Consider the following 12527-nt stretch of genomic DNA (forward strand, 5'->3'; position numbering starts at 1 on the left):
CCTGACCCCTAACATACTGCTGCACCATTTCCTCTGGTGCATCATCCGCAATATGAAAATATCGATAACGATCATCCAAACACTCAATCCTGAGTCGTGAATGATCGAAAAAATATGCGTCGGACTCAAACCCTAGCAATCGCAAGCACAAAGCCTGCCACTTCGGAATGGTAAGTGTGGGATCAACTCCGATAACTGGATCGCCATCAACTGGTAGTCCAGTAAGGATGCTGACATCCTATAAAGTGATAGTCGTCTCACCAAATGGAAGATGAAATGTGTGTGTCTCTGGACGCCATCTCTCAAGCAAAGCAGTAATAAGACCAACATCCATCTGTATACGACTAATCCGATATACTCCATAAAATTCAAGATATCGTAAATAATCTAGCACTCTATGTGGGATGTCCTCTGTCCTCCAGAAGTCAGCATCGGATCGTCGTAGACGAAGGTGTCTGGACTCCTGCAATAAAATATAATAATCAGATAATGTATATGATTTTTTTAAAAAAAAATTAAATAGTAAATAGGATTGGAATGCTTACGCCGTCATCTAAAATAGTCTGTGATTGATGGTGCTCCTGCAATGTAAGAATACTGCTGTCTCGAGGATCGGGATACCGCAGATCATAAGCCATAATACGCTAATGAATCTAAAATAATGATATTATCACAAGTGTATTAAAAAATAAGAAATATGATAGCTATTCATTTTATGAGAAATATATTTTATGATAGTATCCAAAGCTCGGTACATCTTTCTTTTCAATATATAATTCTAAAAATTAACATTCTGAATATTTCAAAGGAAAGGTCAGCATTTCTTCGACATTTTCATCGTCATCAATTGGAACTAAGATATAATTGCGCTGCATTAACTGTCCCAACAGATTAGGAGATTTTTATTTTAATTTTATTTTATATTTTTCTTTATCTACAGGAATACTGCTGTATAAATGGTTCAATAATTCTTGACGTGATAATGATGAAGATATTCTAATCATCCGATTTATAGGATGACTGTACTGCACACCAGTTTCATCATTCTTTATCATGCCATCATAATACAATAGTACACGAACTCGAGTATTGGCCATTTTCTCAAAAAAATTTATGATAAAATTAAAATCAAAATATTTAGTATTACTAATTATTTTATCATTTTAAAAGATTTACATGATAAATGCATCATATCATCAACAAATAGGTACAGATAGATCCTATCCCATTCAAAAATTGCATTAATTCTATAGGTTAATTACATTAATCAAATGATACGCAAAAGGGATCGAAAGAAATTTCGACAGTATTTTCTCTTAGTTCTCTCCACACGACTGAAAATGTGTGAGGAGAACTAAAGAAAAATATTGTTCGAAATTTTCTCTCGAACCCTCTGCATATAATTCGAATAATGTAATTATTTATAAAATTAAATATAATTTTTAAACTGTCCAAACTGGACAATCAATTGACCAATGTATATATTTTACGGTATCCGTATAAAAATATATAATCAAATATATATTTTATACGGATATCGTAGAATATCCTACATTGGTCAACTGACAGGTCTACATTTTCATGAAATACAATATATTTTAAAATTTTTAAGTTATGATCGAATCGAATTTTAAAGTAAATCTGAATCTAATGAGATAAAAATAAAAATAAAAAATAATGAGATAAAAATAAAAAATAAAAAGATCGAAATAGAAGGGCACCATAGGACCGTACGGGCCCGCCATCGGAGGGTCGCTGCCGGGGGGCCGCCGCGGGATCGCCGGGCCCCGAGGGCGGCAGGCCCCCACAAGGCCGGCCGTCGGGGGCCCGCCGTCGGGGCCCATCGCCGTGGATCGAAATAGAAGGGTGCCGCAGGGCCGCCGCGGGCCTGCCGCCGGGGGCCGCCGTTGGGGGGCCCACCATCGAGGTGCCGTCGGGCCCCCGTGGGGCCGTCGTCGGGGCCCACTGCAGCCCGCAGCCATGGCCCGTCGCCAGGGCCCGTCGTGGCCCATCGCCGGGGAGCCGTCGTAGGGGCCCACTGTGGCCCATCGCCGGGGGGTCCACCGCAGGGGCCCGTCGCGGGGAGCCACCGCCGGGGCGTGCTGGCCCGTTGCCGGCCCTCTATCGCCGGCGGCCAAGAAAAAAGAGGGAGAGAGAGAGGAAGAGGGAGAGAAGAGGGGGCCGGCCAAGGGAAGGGGAGGGTCGGGGCCCGCCGCGGGGTCCGTCGTTAAGGCACGCAGGCCCGCCACTGGGGCGCGCGGGCCCGTCGCCGGCTGTCTGTCACCGACGGCCAAGGAAAAAGAGGGAGAGAGAGAGAGGAAGAGGGAGAGAGAGAGAGGAAGAGGGAGAGAAGAGGGGGCCGGCCAAGGGAAGGGGAGGGTCAGGGCTTGCAGCTGGGGGCCACCATCGGGGCACGCGGGCCCGCCACCGACCGTCTATCGCCGGCGGCCAAGGAAAAAGAGGGAGAGAGAGAGGAAGAGGGAGAGAGAGAGGAAGAGGGAGAGGAGGGGGCCGGCCAAGGGAAGGAGAGGGCCGGGGCCCACCGCGAGGGGCCGCTGTCGGCCCTCTATCGTCGGTGGCCAAGGAAAAAGAGAGAGAGAGAGAGGAAGAGGGAGAGAGAGAGAGGAAGAGGAAAGAAAGAGGAGGGAGCTCACCACCGTCGGGAGCTCGCCACCGTGCCGTCGGAGAAACACCGGAGAAGAGGGAGAAGAGGGAGCGAGGGTTTTTTTTTTGAATTTTATGCTTCAAAAATGCTAAAGGGATTGGTGTTTTCAAAAATGCCATTCTCTTTGGCGTTTTCTTTCATTTTTTTTCTTCATTTTCTATGGTTTTTTAAATTTTTTTTAATTTTTTTAAATTATTTTTATGTAAATTTTTAATAAATAAAATTAATTTAAAATGAAGATAGTAATTTAAAATGATAATTTTTTATTTGAATTAAAATTAATTTTTTTAAAATTTATAATTATAATTTTTATTTTTTTACCATTTTTTATTTGAATTATAATTATAATTTTTATTTTTTTAAATTTAAAATTATAATTTTTATTTTTGAATTAGAATTAGAATTTTTATTTTTTTTCAATTCAATTCTTTTTCCTTTTTTTTAATGGTATTTTTTAATTTTTTACACTAATTTTTTTCTTTTTTTCAGATATTTTTTTTTAAAAAATAATTTAAAATGGGAAAAGTAATTTGAAATGATATTTTTTATTTGAATTAAAGTTAAAATTTTTATTTTTTAAAAAAATTTAATTTATAATTTTTATTTTTTTTCATATTTTTTTCCCTTTTTTCACTTTTTTATGGCATTTTTTTTCTTTTATTTTTTTGAAATCATATTAAAATTTTAATTTTTTTTATAAGTTAAAATTTTAATTTTAATTTTTTTCTATTTTTGTCATTTTTTTCTATTTTTATGAAATTTTTTTAGATATTTTTTTCATTTGTTTGGAATATTTTTTAAATAAATTAATTTGAAATGAGGAAAGTAATTTGAAATGATGTCTTTTATTTTAATTAAAATTAAAAATTTTATTTTTTTAAATTTAAAATTATAATTTTTATTTTTTTTCTTATTTTTTAAATTTTTAATTTTTTTATGGTACTTTTATTTTTTTATTTTTTGAACATTTTTTTTAAAAATTAATTTGAAATGGAGAAAGTAATTTGAAATGATTTTTTTTATTTGAATTAAAATTAAAATTTTTATTTTTAAAATTTAAAATTATAATTTTTATTTTTTTCTCATTTTTTCTTTTTTATGGTATTTTTTATTTTTTAAATTTTTTAAGATTTTTTTAGATATTTTTTAAAAAATTAATTTTAAATGAAGAAAATACTTTAAAATTATCTTTTTTTTTGAATTAAAATTTGAGTTTTTATTTTTTAAAATTCATTCAAAATTATAATTTTTTTATTTTTTTCTCATTTTTTTCTTCTTTTATGTATTTTTTTAAAAAAAATAATTTGAAAAGGAGATTGTAATTTGAAATGATGATTTTTATTTAAATTAAAATTAAAATTTTTATTTTCTTAAAATTTAGAATTATAATTTTTATTTCTTTTCAATTTTTTTATGATATTTTTAATTATTTTTTACAACAATTTTTTTGAGATATTTTTTTAAAAAGATAATTTGAAATGGGGATACTGATTTGAAATAATAATTTTTATTTTTATCAAAATTATAATTTTTATTTTTTTATAAATTTAAAATTATAATTTTTAATTTTTTTCTATTTTTTCTCTTTTTTTGAAAAAAATAAAATCGTCAAATAATATGGTAGTTTTTATTTTTTATTTTTTTTGGCGTCGTCTACATGGAAATTGGGGAAAAAAGTGGATGACGTGGCGATGATAAAATACCATTCAAAATGGTATTTCATCCCTTTTATATCAATTCAATAAATAAATTAAATATTAAATTATTTTTATAAATATATTTTTTTAAATTAATTAGGTAAAATCGGCCCAACCCAGCTGCCTGAGAGAACGTCTGATTCTGAAAAATGTAACTCCTGAAGCATTAGCCTGTAATAATAAGAGGAGTTGAGCTGGGATGGGATCACCAAGATGTATGGATACTTCAATTTAGTAGCAAGAGAAGTAAAAAAAAATTGCTGGCTGATTTTCCTCCTGAAATACATGCAATGCTAGAAATACCTTGAAGATTTGGATGCCATGGTGTCCTTCAAATAGACATTATCTTGGACCTCTGTAACAAGAAAAATTATTAGTCCAAGTGATGATTGTTAGAGAATCATCTTCAAACCAAAATTATTGTGCTTGGAATTCAGTGATAGCAACATTAATGTCCATCAAAACCGCAATTAGAAACATCAAAATTGACTTTTAACACCCATAAGGGAGGAGAATGCCACTGCACTTGCTGCATTAGGTTAGAAGGTATAAAAGAATATGCAGTTGGTCATTGGTTGGTCCCACCTTCTTGTAGAGGAGGCGATGATCAATCCTTCATTGATCTCCTAAAAGGTTTTTGATATCTAGCAAAAAAAAAAAAAAGAAAAGGTTTTTGATAACCAATAAAATGGCATGGAAATCGTGGCCATCGTGGTTCGAGTGAGACTTAGCTAGTCAGATTGGAAATTTAGTATGAATTTATAGTTGTGTAGATAAATTGTTTCCAAATCAAGCGGCATAGGTTTGAACTTCAGATTTGTCCATAATTTCTAAAATGACTCTATAATATAGTGTGATGGATAAATAAGTCATGCTTGAGTCTAAATGCTGATCGCATGGCAGAATCAGGCAAATTCATTGCCCTTAGTTGAAATATATCTCATCCAATTAAATTGAATAAATACTAAGATATGTTATATTGTTAGGACACATTTAGTTACAAGAAAAATTATGAAAAATAAAAAAAATTATATTTTTTCAGAAGAATGAAAATCTTTCTAAAAGGTTATATATATATATATATATATATATATATATATATATATATATATATATATATATATATATATATATATATTAGAAACTTAAAATGAATAAATCAAGATTAATATTTTTAAAAGTGAGTTTTCTAAGAAATCAGTTCGCATTTCCTGCCCCTTCAAAACAAATGCAGTATGTCTAAAGGAAAAAAAAAAAAAAAAACCAATCTTCAAAAATAAATTCATCAAATATTTCTCACCCTTCTTTATATATGATAACATCAACAGAGTGAACTTTGCATGCTACAAAAGTAAACCAACTCACTTTGCGATCAGCCACTAGGTTCACTGAAAAAGACAACAGAAATTGTCCACGGCCAATATATAAATGGTGGGGATGCATCAGGTGATGCCACTTTGGGTGGTCTTCTCTTCATGGGTTTGGTGATCAAAGTTCCAATCTTTTTGTCCATCATGCAAAGAATTTCCAAGGAGGCATCTAAGAATCCTTGGAGTTATCATTGTGATTGCCTGATGGCTTGAAATATATACTTTTTCTTTCCAGCCAACGGACACTTTTTGTTTCCCGTCGCAAAGAGCAATCATGAGATGATGGGCCAATTGATGGAGGTAGCTTAGAATATATGATACCAACTAATTCAGCTCTTCGATTTCTATATCCCAAGTTTTAAATCTCATGGAACCCACCTAAAGCTGAAATCATTCATATACGGTGGGTTCTTGGAAGGCTACCTAATGTTCCTCCCACGTAAACTAGTGTCGACATAACTTTAGCCTTCCCATCTCTCGCGACTAATCCATGGCTGGAGTGCATCGGGATGGAGACAAGGAGCCATGTGGTATTACATCCATGTGAGTGGGTGGTCCTGGTCGGATCTGGACTTTGGTCACCAGATGTAGAATAAAGTGAAGGCGTCTCTGGCACTGCGGCCGGAAGGTGGTTCAGTTAATCCACCCGTTGAATAAGTAGAGAAACAGCTATACAAAATACTCTTTTTTTTGGACAAAAAGTTATACAGAGCACTGGATGCCTAGAAATTGTAGGAAAAATAGGGTGCAAGTTGCATCTTCCGTGCGCAAGAATAATTGATCTTCTTTCCCGGTGTCAACTGTTGGCATTTTGCAAATTTTTAAAATATGATGTTTGCTTCAAGATTTATACCGACGGATGGATGAAAGAGATTGGAGGTAGGACCAATAAAATATGATCCAATTCGTAAATTTAATCTATGCTCGATCCATCATAAATAAATTTGAATTTAGATTAAATAGATTTGGATTAGAAACAGATCAACCTATTTAACATATTTAATATTTGAGTGAGATTTGAGTTTCAGATATCTATCTGATCCGTTTGATCTGTTTAATATTCAGGTTGGATTGAGTCATATAATATATTTAACTCATTTAAGACTTGTTTAATATGTTCAAAACATATTTAACCTATTTTTGATCTATTTAATCCGATCTGTTTAATTTGTTTAACTCATTTAATTTAATTTGACTGGTTTAATAAATGGATTAAGTAGATCAGATTGGATTATCTCTTTAATAAACATGTCAGGTTCAGATCTGAATTTTTGATCTGATTAATAAATAAGTCAAATTTCGGTTGATAATTTTTTGATTTAACTCATATTGACTCGATCTATATTCGATCCGACTTGATATGATTGCTACTTCTAATTGGAAGACTTTGAAAGCAAGGCAAAATATAATTCAATGATCCATGCTGCGAAAGAAGATCAATTATTCTTTCTCGCGAAAGATACACTTCAAACCTAAGAAAATATGCATATGCAATAAACATCTGCATTTGAAAGCGAAATAAGTAAACATAAAACAAATGAGTTAATTTCCTCCTTTTTTTTTTTTTTTTTTGGTACATTATTAATTCTACGCTAATTATTCATAAAAACTTATTTTACTCTTTTGCAAAGTGATCCAATCCAAGTGCCCAGTCCCCAGACGAGTATTTGAGCAAAAAATAAGTAGATTAGATAGATCAAGCATGTTTCAATTTGTTTTATTCCACTTCCAAAGACAACATGTGGCATAATACTCATAGATACCAATATTTGGTACTCTCACCATCTCAAGAATCAAATTTGAACATTATATATTATTATAAAAAAATTATTATCTAGTTTTTATAATATGTCGTTTGTTCTTCAAACTTCAATATTAATAAGCCAGCAAAAGAAGTAATATCATAAATCATCATAATAAAAAATGCTTCATGATGCTTCTAAAGTGCATATTAAAAATTCATCTAATGACTCAATAACTCTATAATTAAATGACTACTTGTATTTTGCAATAAATTCGTAAGTTCAAGCAATCCTCTGTTGTTATGTGGTAAAAAGAACGTTTATACACACTCACGAGAAATGTGGTAGTATTACTCTCATAATAAGGATTATATCCATCTTTTATTTTATTTTTATCTTTATTTTTGGGAAATCAGCATCAACAAATATGTATTTGATAATACGGGTCTTCTCTCGGCGAATAGCTCTTCAACTTAGAAATCCCTAGTGGTACATTTTTGTTTCATAACATTGAAAACAAAATCAAAATATAAGAGACCTAAAATATATGTTGAAAATGAAAGAAAAAATAAGTAGCAGCGTCAATAATAAGTATAGATGGTTATTGATGTCTCATTAGCGTGAATGCTGGTAGAGGACGACATACGAGAAATGGTCAAATTTTTATTTACAAAGAAAGAGAAAATAGTTTAAAAAAAAGAAAAAAAAATCATCGGCGGTATTTAATCTGTTCGATCTGGTAGCTATTTAGAAAAGACTGCAAGCAGGCCAGAGTGATGTGGCCCGAGAGGTTGCCGTGGCCACCATTAATTTGGATCTGGGCCGAGAAGATCGTAAACGGTCCAAATCCCTCTTTCGCATGGATCAACGTCCGACGACTGGAGATCGAAAGAAATCGAAAGCAAGAACCCTATTCTCCCTCCAACATTCGTCGAACCGTCGGAGATGGAGGCAACCCAATCTTCTCATGCGATCAGCAAGTGAAATGAGGTAATTATTGGTTTTTCTTCATACGCCGTGGCATTTAGAAGATTCCGATGATAAACAATAGAAATGTGCATTCTTGATTTCTATTAACTCGATTTTGTTCCAGGATTTATATATCTATCTGTGTTTGGGATGATAGAAAGATCTATGCTTTATGAATTACAACATCGTATATTTAAAGAAAGGCTTAGATGTGCGATGCAATTTGTAGTCAATATAACCAGTAAAATTTCTTGGGGGTTAGAGTTTGAAAAGGAGTGAGAGTATGAGCTAAGCTCCAGAAATTTAATGGAGAATGATTTGCTATTCCACCAAAACAGTATTCCAAATTCCTTACTCTTTACTACCTTTGTTATGTAATCATTTTATTCGAAGCTGAAATATTAAGATAATTATCAGAATTAGGGATTGGTTGCTAGTTATAGCTAGTTATTTTAGCGTTTCTTGTGTAGGTAGTTATTTTAGTTATCGGTGGTTTTCAATGCATCTTCATTAGAAGGTCTGGAGTGCTAAAGTGGTTGAATGATGATACAACTCAAAATGCGACCACCCCATGATGCCAACATACTTTGTGAAATTAAGTTGTTCTTTCAATCTATCTTATCTTTAGTCATCTTCATTTAGAAGTGAAAGGTGAACTAGATTCACAAAACCAACCCAATCAGATAAGCTGAAGAGTGTTGGTCACAAATAACGTTACCTTCAACACTTCATATTTCCATGTCTTTTCTTTCCCATTCTGAAATCCCATTCATCCCCTTCCCTATTCATCTTGATGTTTTAGTAGAAAAGAGTGGTACATTCATGGTTGATCCATGACATGAAGTATGAGATCAGCACAAGGCTTGAGCAGATCATTAGCATTGAGTTTATCTTTAAATATGTGATGACGTCACTCTGTACATTCTAAAAGCTGTCCCAGTAATGGGAGCATGCATTTACCTGATTTTAACCATACTATGCAGGAAATAATAGTTGATTATCAATTTTCTTTCGGTCATATGAGGATCCCTCGATGTGTTTGTAATTATTAAGTTTATAAATAATTGTCTTGTCTGTGTCGTATCTGGAGGTAAGTATGCATAACCAACCATATAATGTGACACAGCCAAGGGGAATATGTTGAGTTACTGAACCTGACTGTGAAATGTGAATCGGACCTCATGGTGATCAAATAAATAAATCGGCATACTTATCTGTGGTATTTTAATGGGTCATCCAGAAGTCATTAATCGGTCACAACTTCACATTCAGATATGTCAGTCTCTCCACCAACTTTGCTATCAAGGCCTGCTTCAGATTCTCAATTAATTTCTTCCAGTTTTTGACTATTCAAAATTGATAGCTATGAGGTACCTGGGTTTAAGCAATTCTCAAATGTCAAATGTTACTTGACATTTGAGTGTTGGTTGTTCACCATAAGGTGCATTGATTGGTTATTATCACCTTTAATGGATAGTGTTTGATCTGCAGGTGGTAACGTTAGGAGCACCTGAAGTTGTTTCACTTGGTAGTCCTCAACACCTTGGTGTTATGGAGGAGAAAGCCATGCCTGTAACCGAGGGAAATCTGACTTCTGTTCAAGACCCAGATTTTCATGCCTATGAACTTTCTTTTGCCCTACTCTCTCAGAGTCTATATGACACTGAAGGTGAAGAGGACTCGCTGTTTTTGTCTAAAGGGCTCTGTTGATATTACTGACACTCTGGTTAGCATTAACATGGAAGGAAAGCGGACACAAAGCTGCTTTGGTAGATGTCAATGACTCAGACATGGATGCCTTTTTAATGAGTCAGACCTTATTCTCGAGCAAACTAAATGAAGATGCATCAACATCATTTGTTACTTGAAGTGATGACGTTGGGTTAGATAACTTGGTAACTGAAAGTTCAGAACATAAGCCATCTTGTCTTGATCCAGGGATATTACAAGATGTCAAGGCTAAACTTATCATTTCAATAGCCTGGTGATGCCTACGTATGTGATAAATCGTCAGCTCAGAGTATGGAAGGATCTTCACCTGTGCACTCTGAGGAGCGATCTGCTTTATCCGATTGTGATGATGAGAGCGAATAAGGACCATTTCTCATGATTCAGTATCTGGTTACAGAGTTTCATTTGTTATTGTTTTTGACTTAAGGTACTCCTTATCAACGTTCAGTTTAAGCATGATTGGTCGCTAACTGGCTGGTTAAAGGCTTTTGGCAAAAAATCCAGATCAATAGTTGGGGTATTATATACTTTCCTTTGACAGGATTGTAAGTTTTTTGAAAGGTGCAAGGAGATGAGCTTCCCTGATTTTACAGTGGATGAATGATCAAGTGAAGAACAGTGGTAGAAGTATATGATAATTGATTTTTAACTTGTCACCGTATATCCTCAGGCCTTGTCTTTTATTTCCTCTGTGCATTTAAATTTTATTTATCAATGTGTAGCAGGTTATTTCTGAATGAAGGTGATAAAGAACATTTTTTTTTTAATACAGGTTTACTTATTAGATAAATTGATTAACATGGACAAATTTAGTGTATTTTGGATGCTTAATAGAGTTCTCTACCTTGATGAAGATGACAAAAAAAATGCTTCAGTAAAAGGTGATGACCATAGATGTACTTATGGTTGGGTTTGTTGCTTCATGGTGATCTCATAATCACAAAATCAGTGTTTGTATGGATGAGGTTTGTAAGCTGAAATCTTTTAAGACAGGAGTTTGCAATAATAATTTTCTTGAATGTTGGACTTTTACTATCCGAGCATTCGCCCTTTTGCCCTGAGTCTCAAGCTAATGAGTGAGCACTGATGGTGCAAAAGCATTTATAATCATGATTTTCTTGAAAAATATGTTCTTAATGTAAAATGACAAAACTGAAAATTTGGTGTTCTTCACTTCTTCTATCTGATGCTGTAGCCCCAAGATGAAAGCCATCCATTCTCTAGGGACTAATTTTTAGTTGAACTGTGTCCATTGTTGGATGGGTCTACCCACGAAGCAACATGTACAAATGTGCATGTATTGTGCTCCCTCTTTTTTTTTTTTTATCCATCTTTATGCATATTGCTTCGTGGTTGGACTGATTCACCAGACCAGGAATGATTCTAAACTAATCAATAAGTACTTATTTGGGGGGGACACTATACTCTATATCATCTGCATCATATCCATCATCTTATCTTTTTTTCTATGAATATTATTCATCATATGTGGATGATTGGCCTCCAGAAAAGACCAAGGAGAGTCCTTTTCTTAAATAATACAAAAAAAAAATTATTTACTTAAATAATACAAATCCTAACTTATTTACAAAAGTAATGCAAAAGGTCAAAAACATCATTTTGAATTGCGTTTTCTCCAAGCCATGTCACCCACCTTTTCCACGTAGGCGTCGTCCAAAAAAAAAAAAAAAAAGAAAACGTCATTTTAAGTGGTATTTTTAAAAATGTCATTTAAAATGGTGTTTTTAAAAATGCCATTTTGAATGGCATTTTCTATTTTTTTCCCCAAAAAAAAGAAAAAAGAATGAAAAAAATAATTTTTTAAAATTTTAATTTATAAATAAATAAGAATTTTAATTTTGAATAAAATTTAAAATATAAAAATTTAAATTTTTCATTCGAATAAAAAAGATAATTGTAGATGATTTTTTTCTTTTCAAATTAATTTTTGTAAAAAATATCTAAACAAAAATCTTAAAAAATTAAAAAATAAAAAATATCATAGAAAAAGAAAAAAAAGAGAAAGAAATGCAAAAGAAATAAAAATTATAAATTTGAATTTAAAAAAATAAAAAATTTAAATTTAATTCAAAAACATCATTTCAAATTCTTTCCAAAAATGTTCAAAAAAATAAAAAAATAAAAAGTATCATTAAAAAAATAAAAAATTTAAAAGAAATCAAAAAAAATAAGATTTATAATTTGAAATTAAAAGAAATAAAATTTTTAAAATTAATTAAAATAAAAAATATCATTTCAAATCACTTTCCCAATTTCAAATTAATTATTTAAAAAATATTCCAAACAAATAAAAAAATAGCCTAAAAAAATTTCATAAAAATAGGAAAAAATA

This window comes from Elaeis guineensis, chromosome 2, assembly GCF_000442705.2.
Source record: "Elaeis guineensis isolate ETL-2024a chromosome 2, EG11, whole genome shotgun sequence".
Taxonomy (NCBI): Eukaryota; Viridiplantae; Streptophyta; class Magnoliopsida; order Arecales; family Arecaceae; genus Elaeis; species Elaeis guineensis.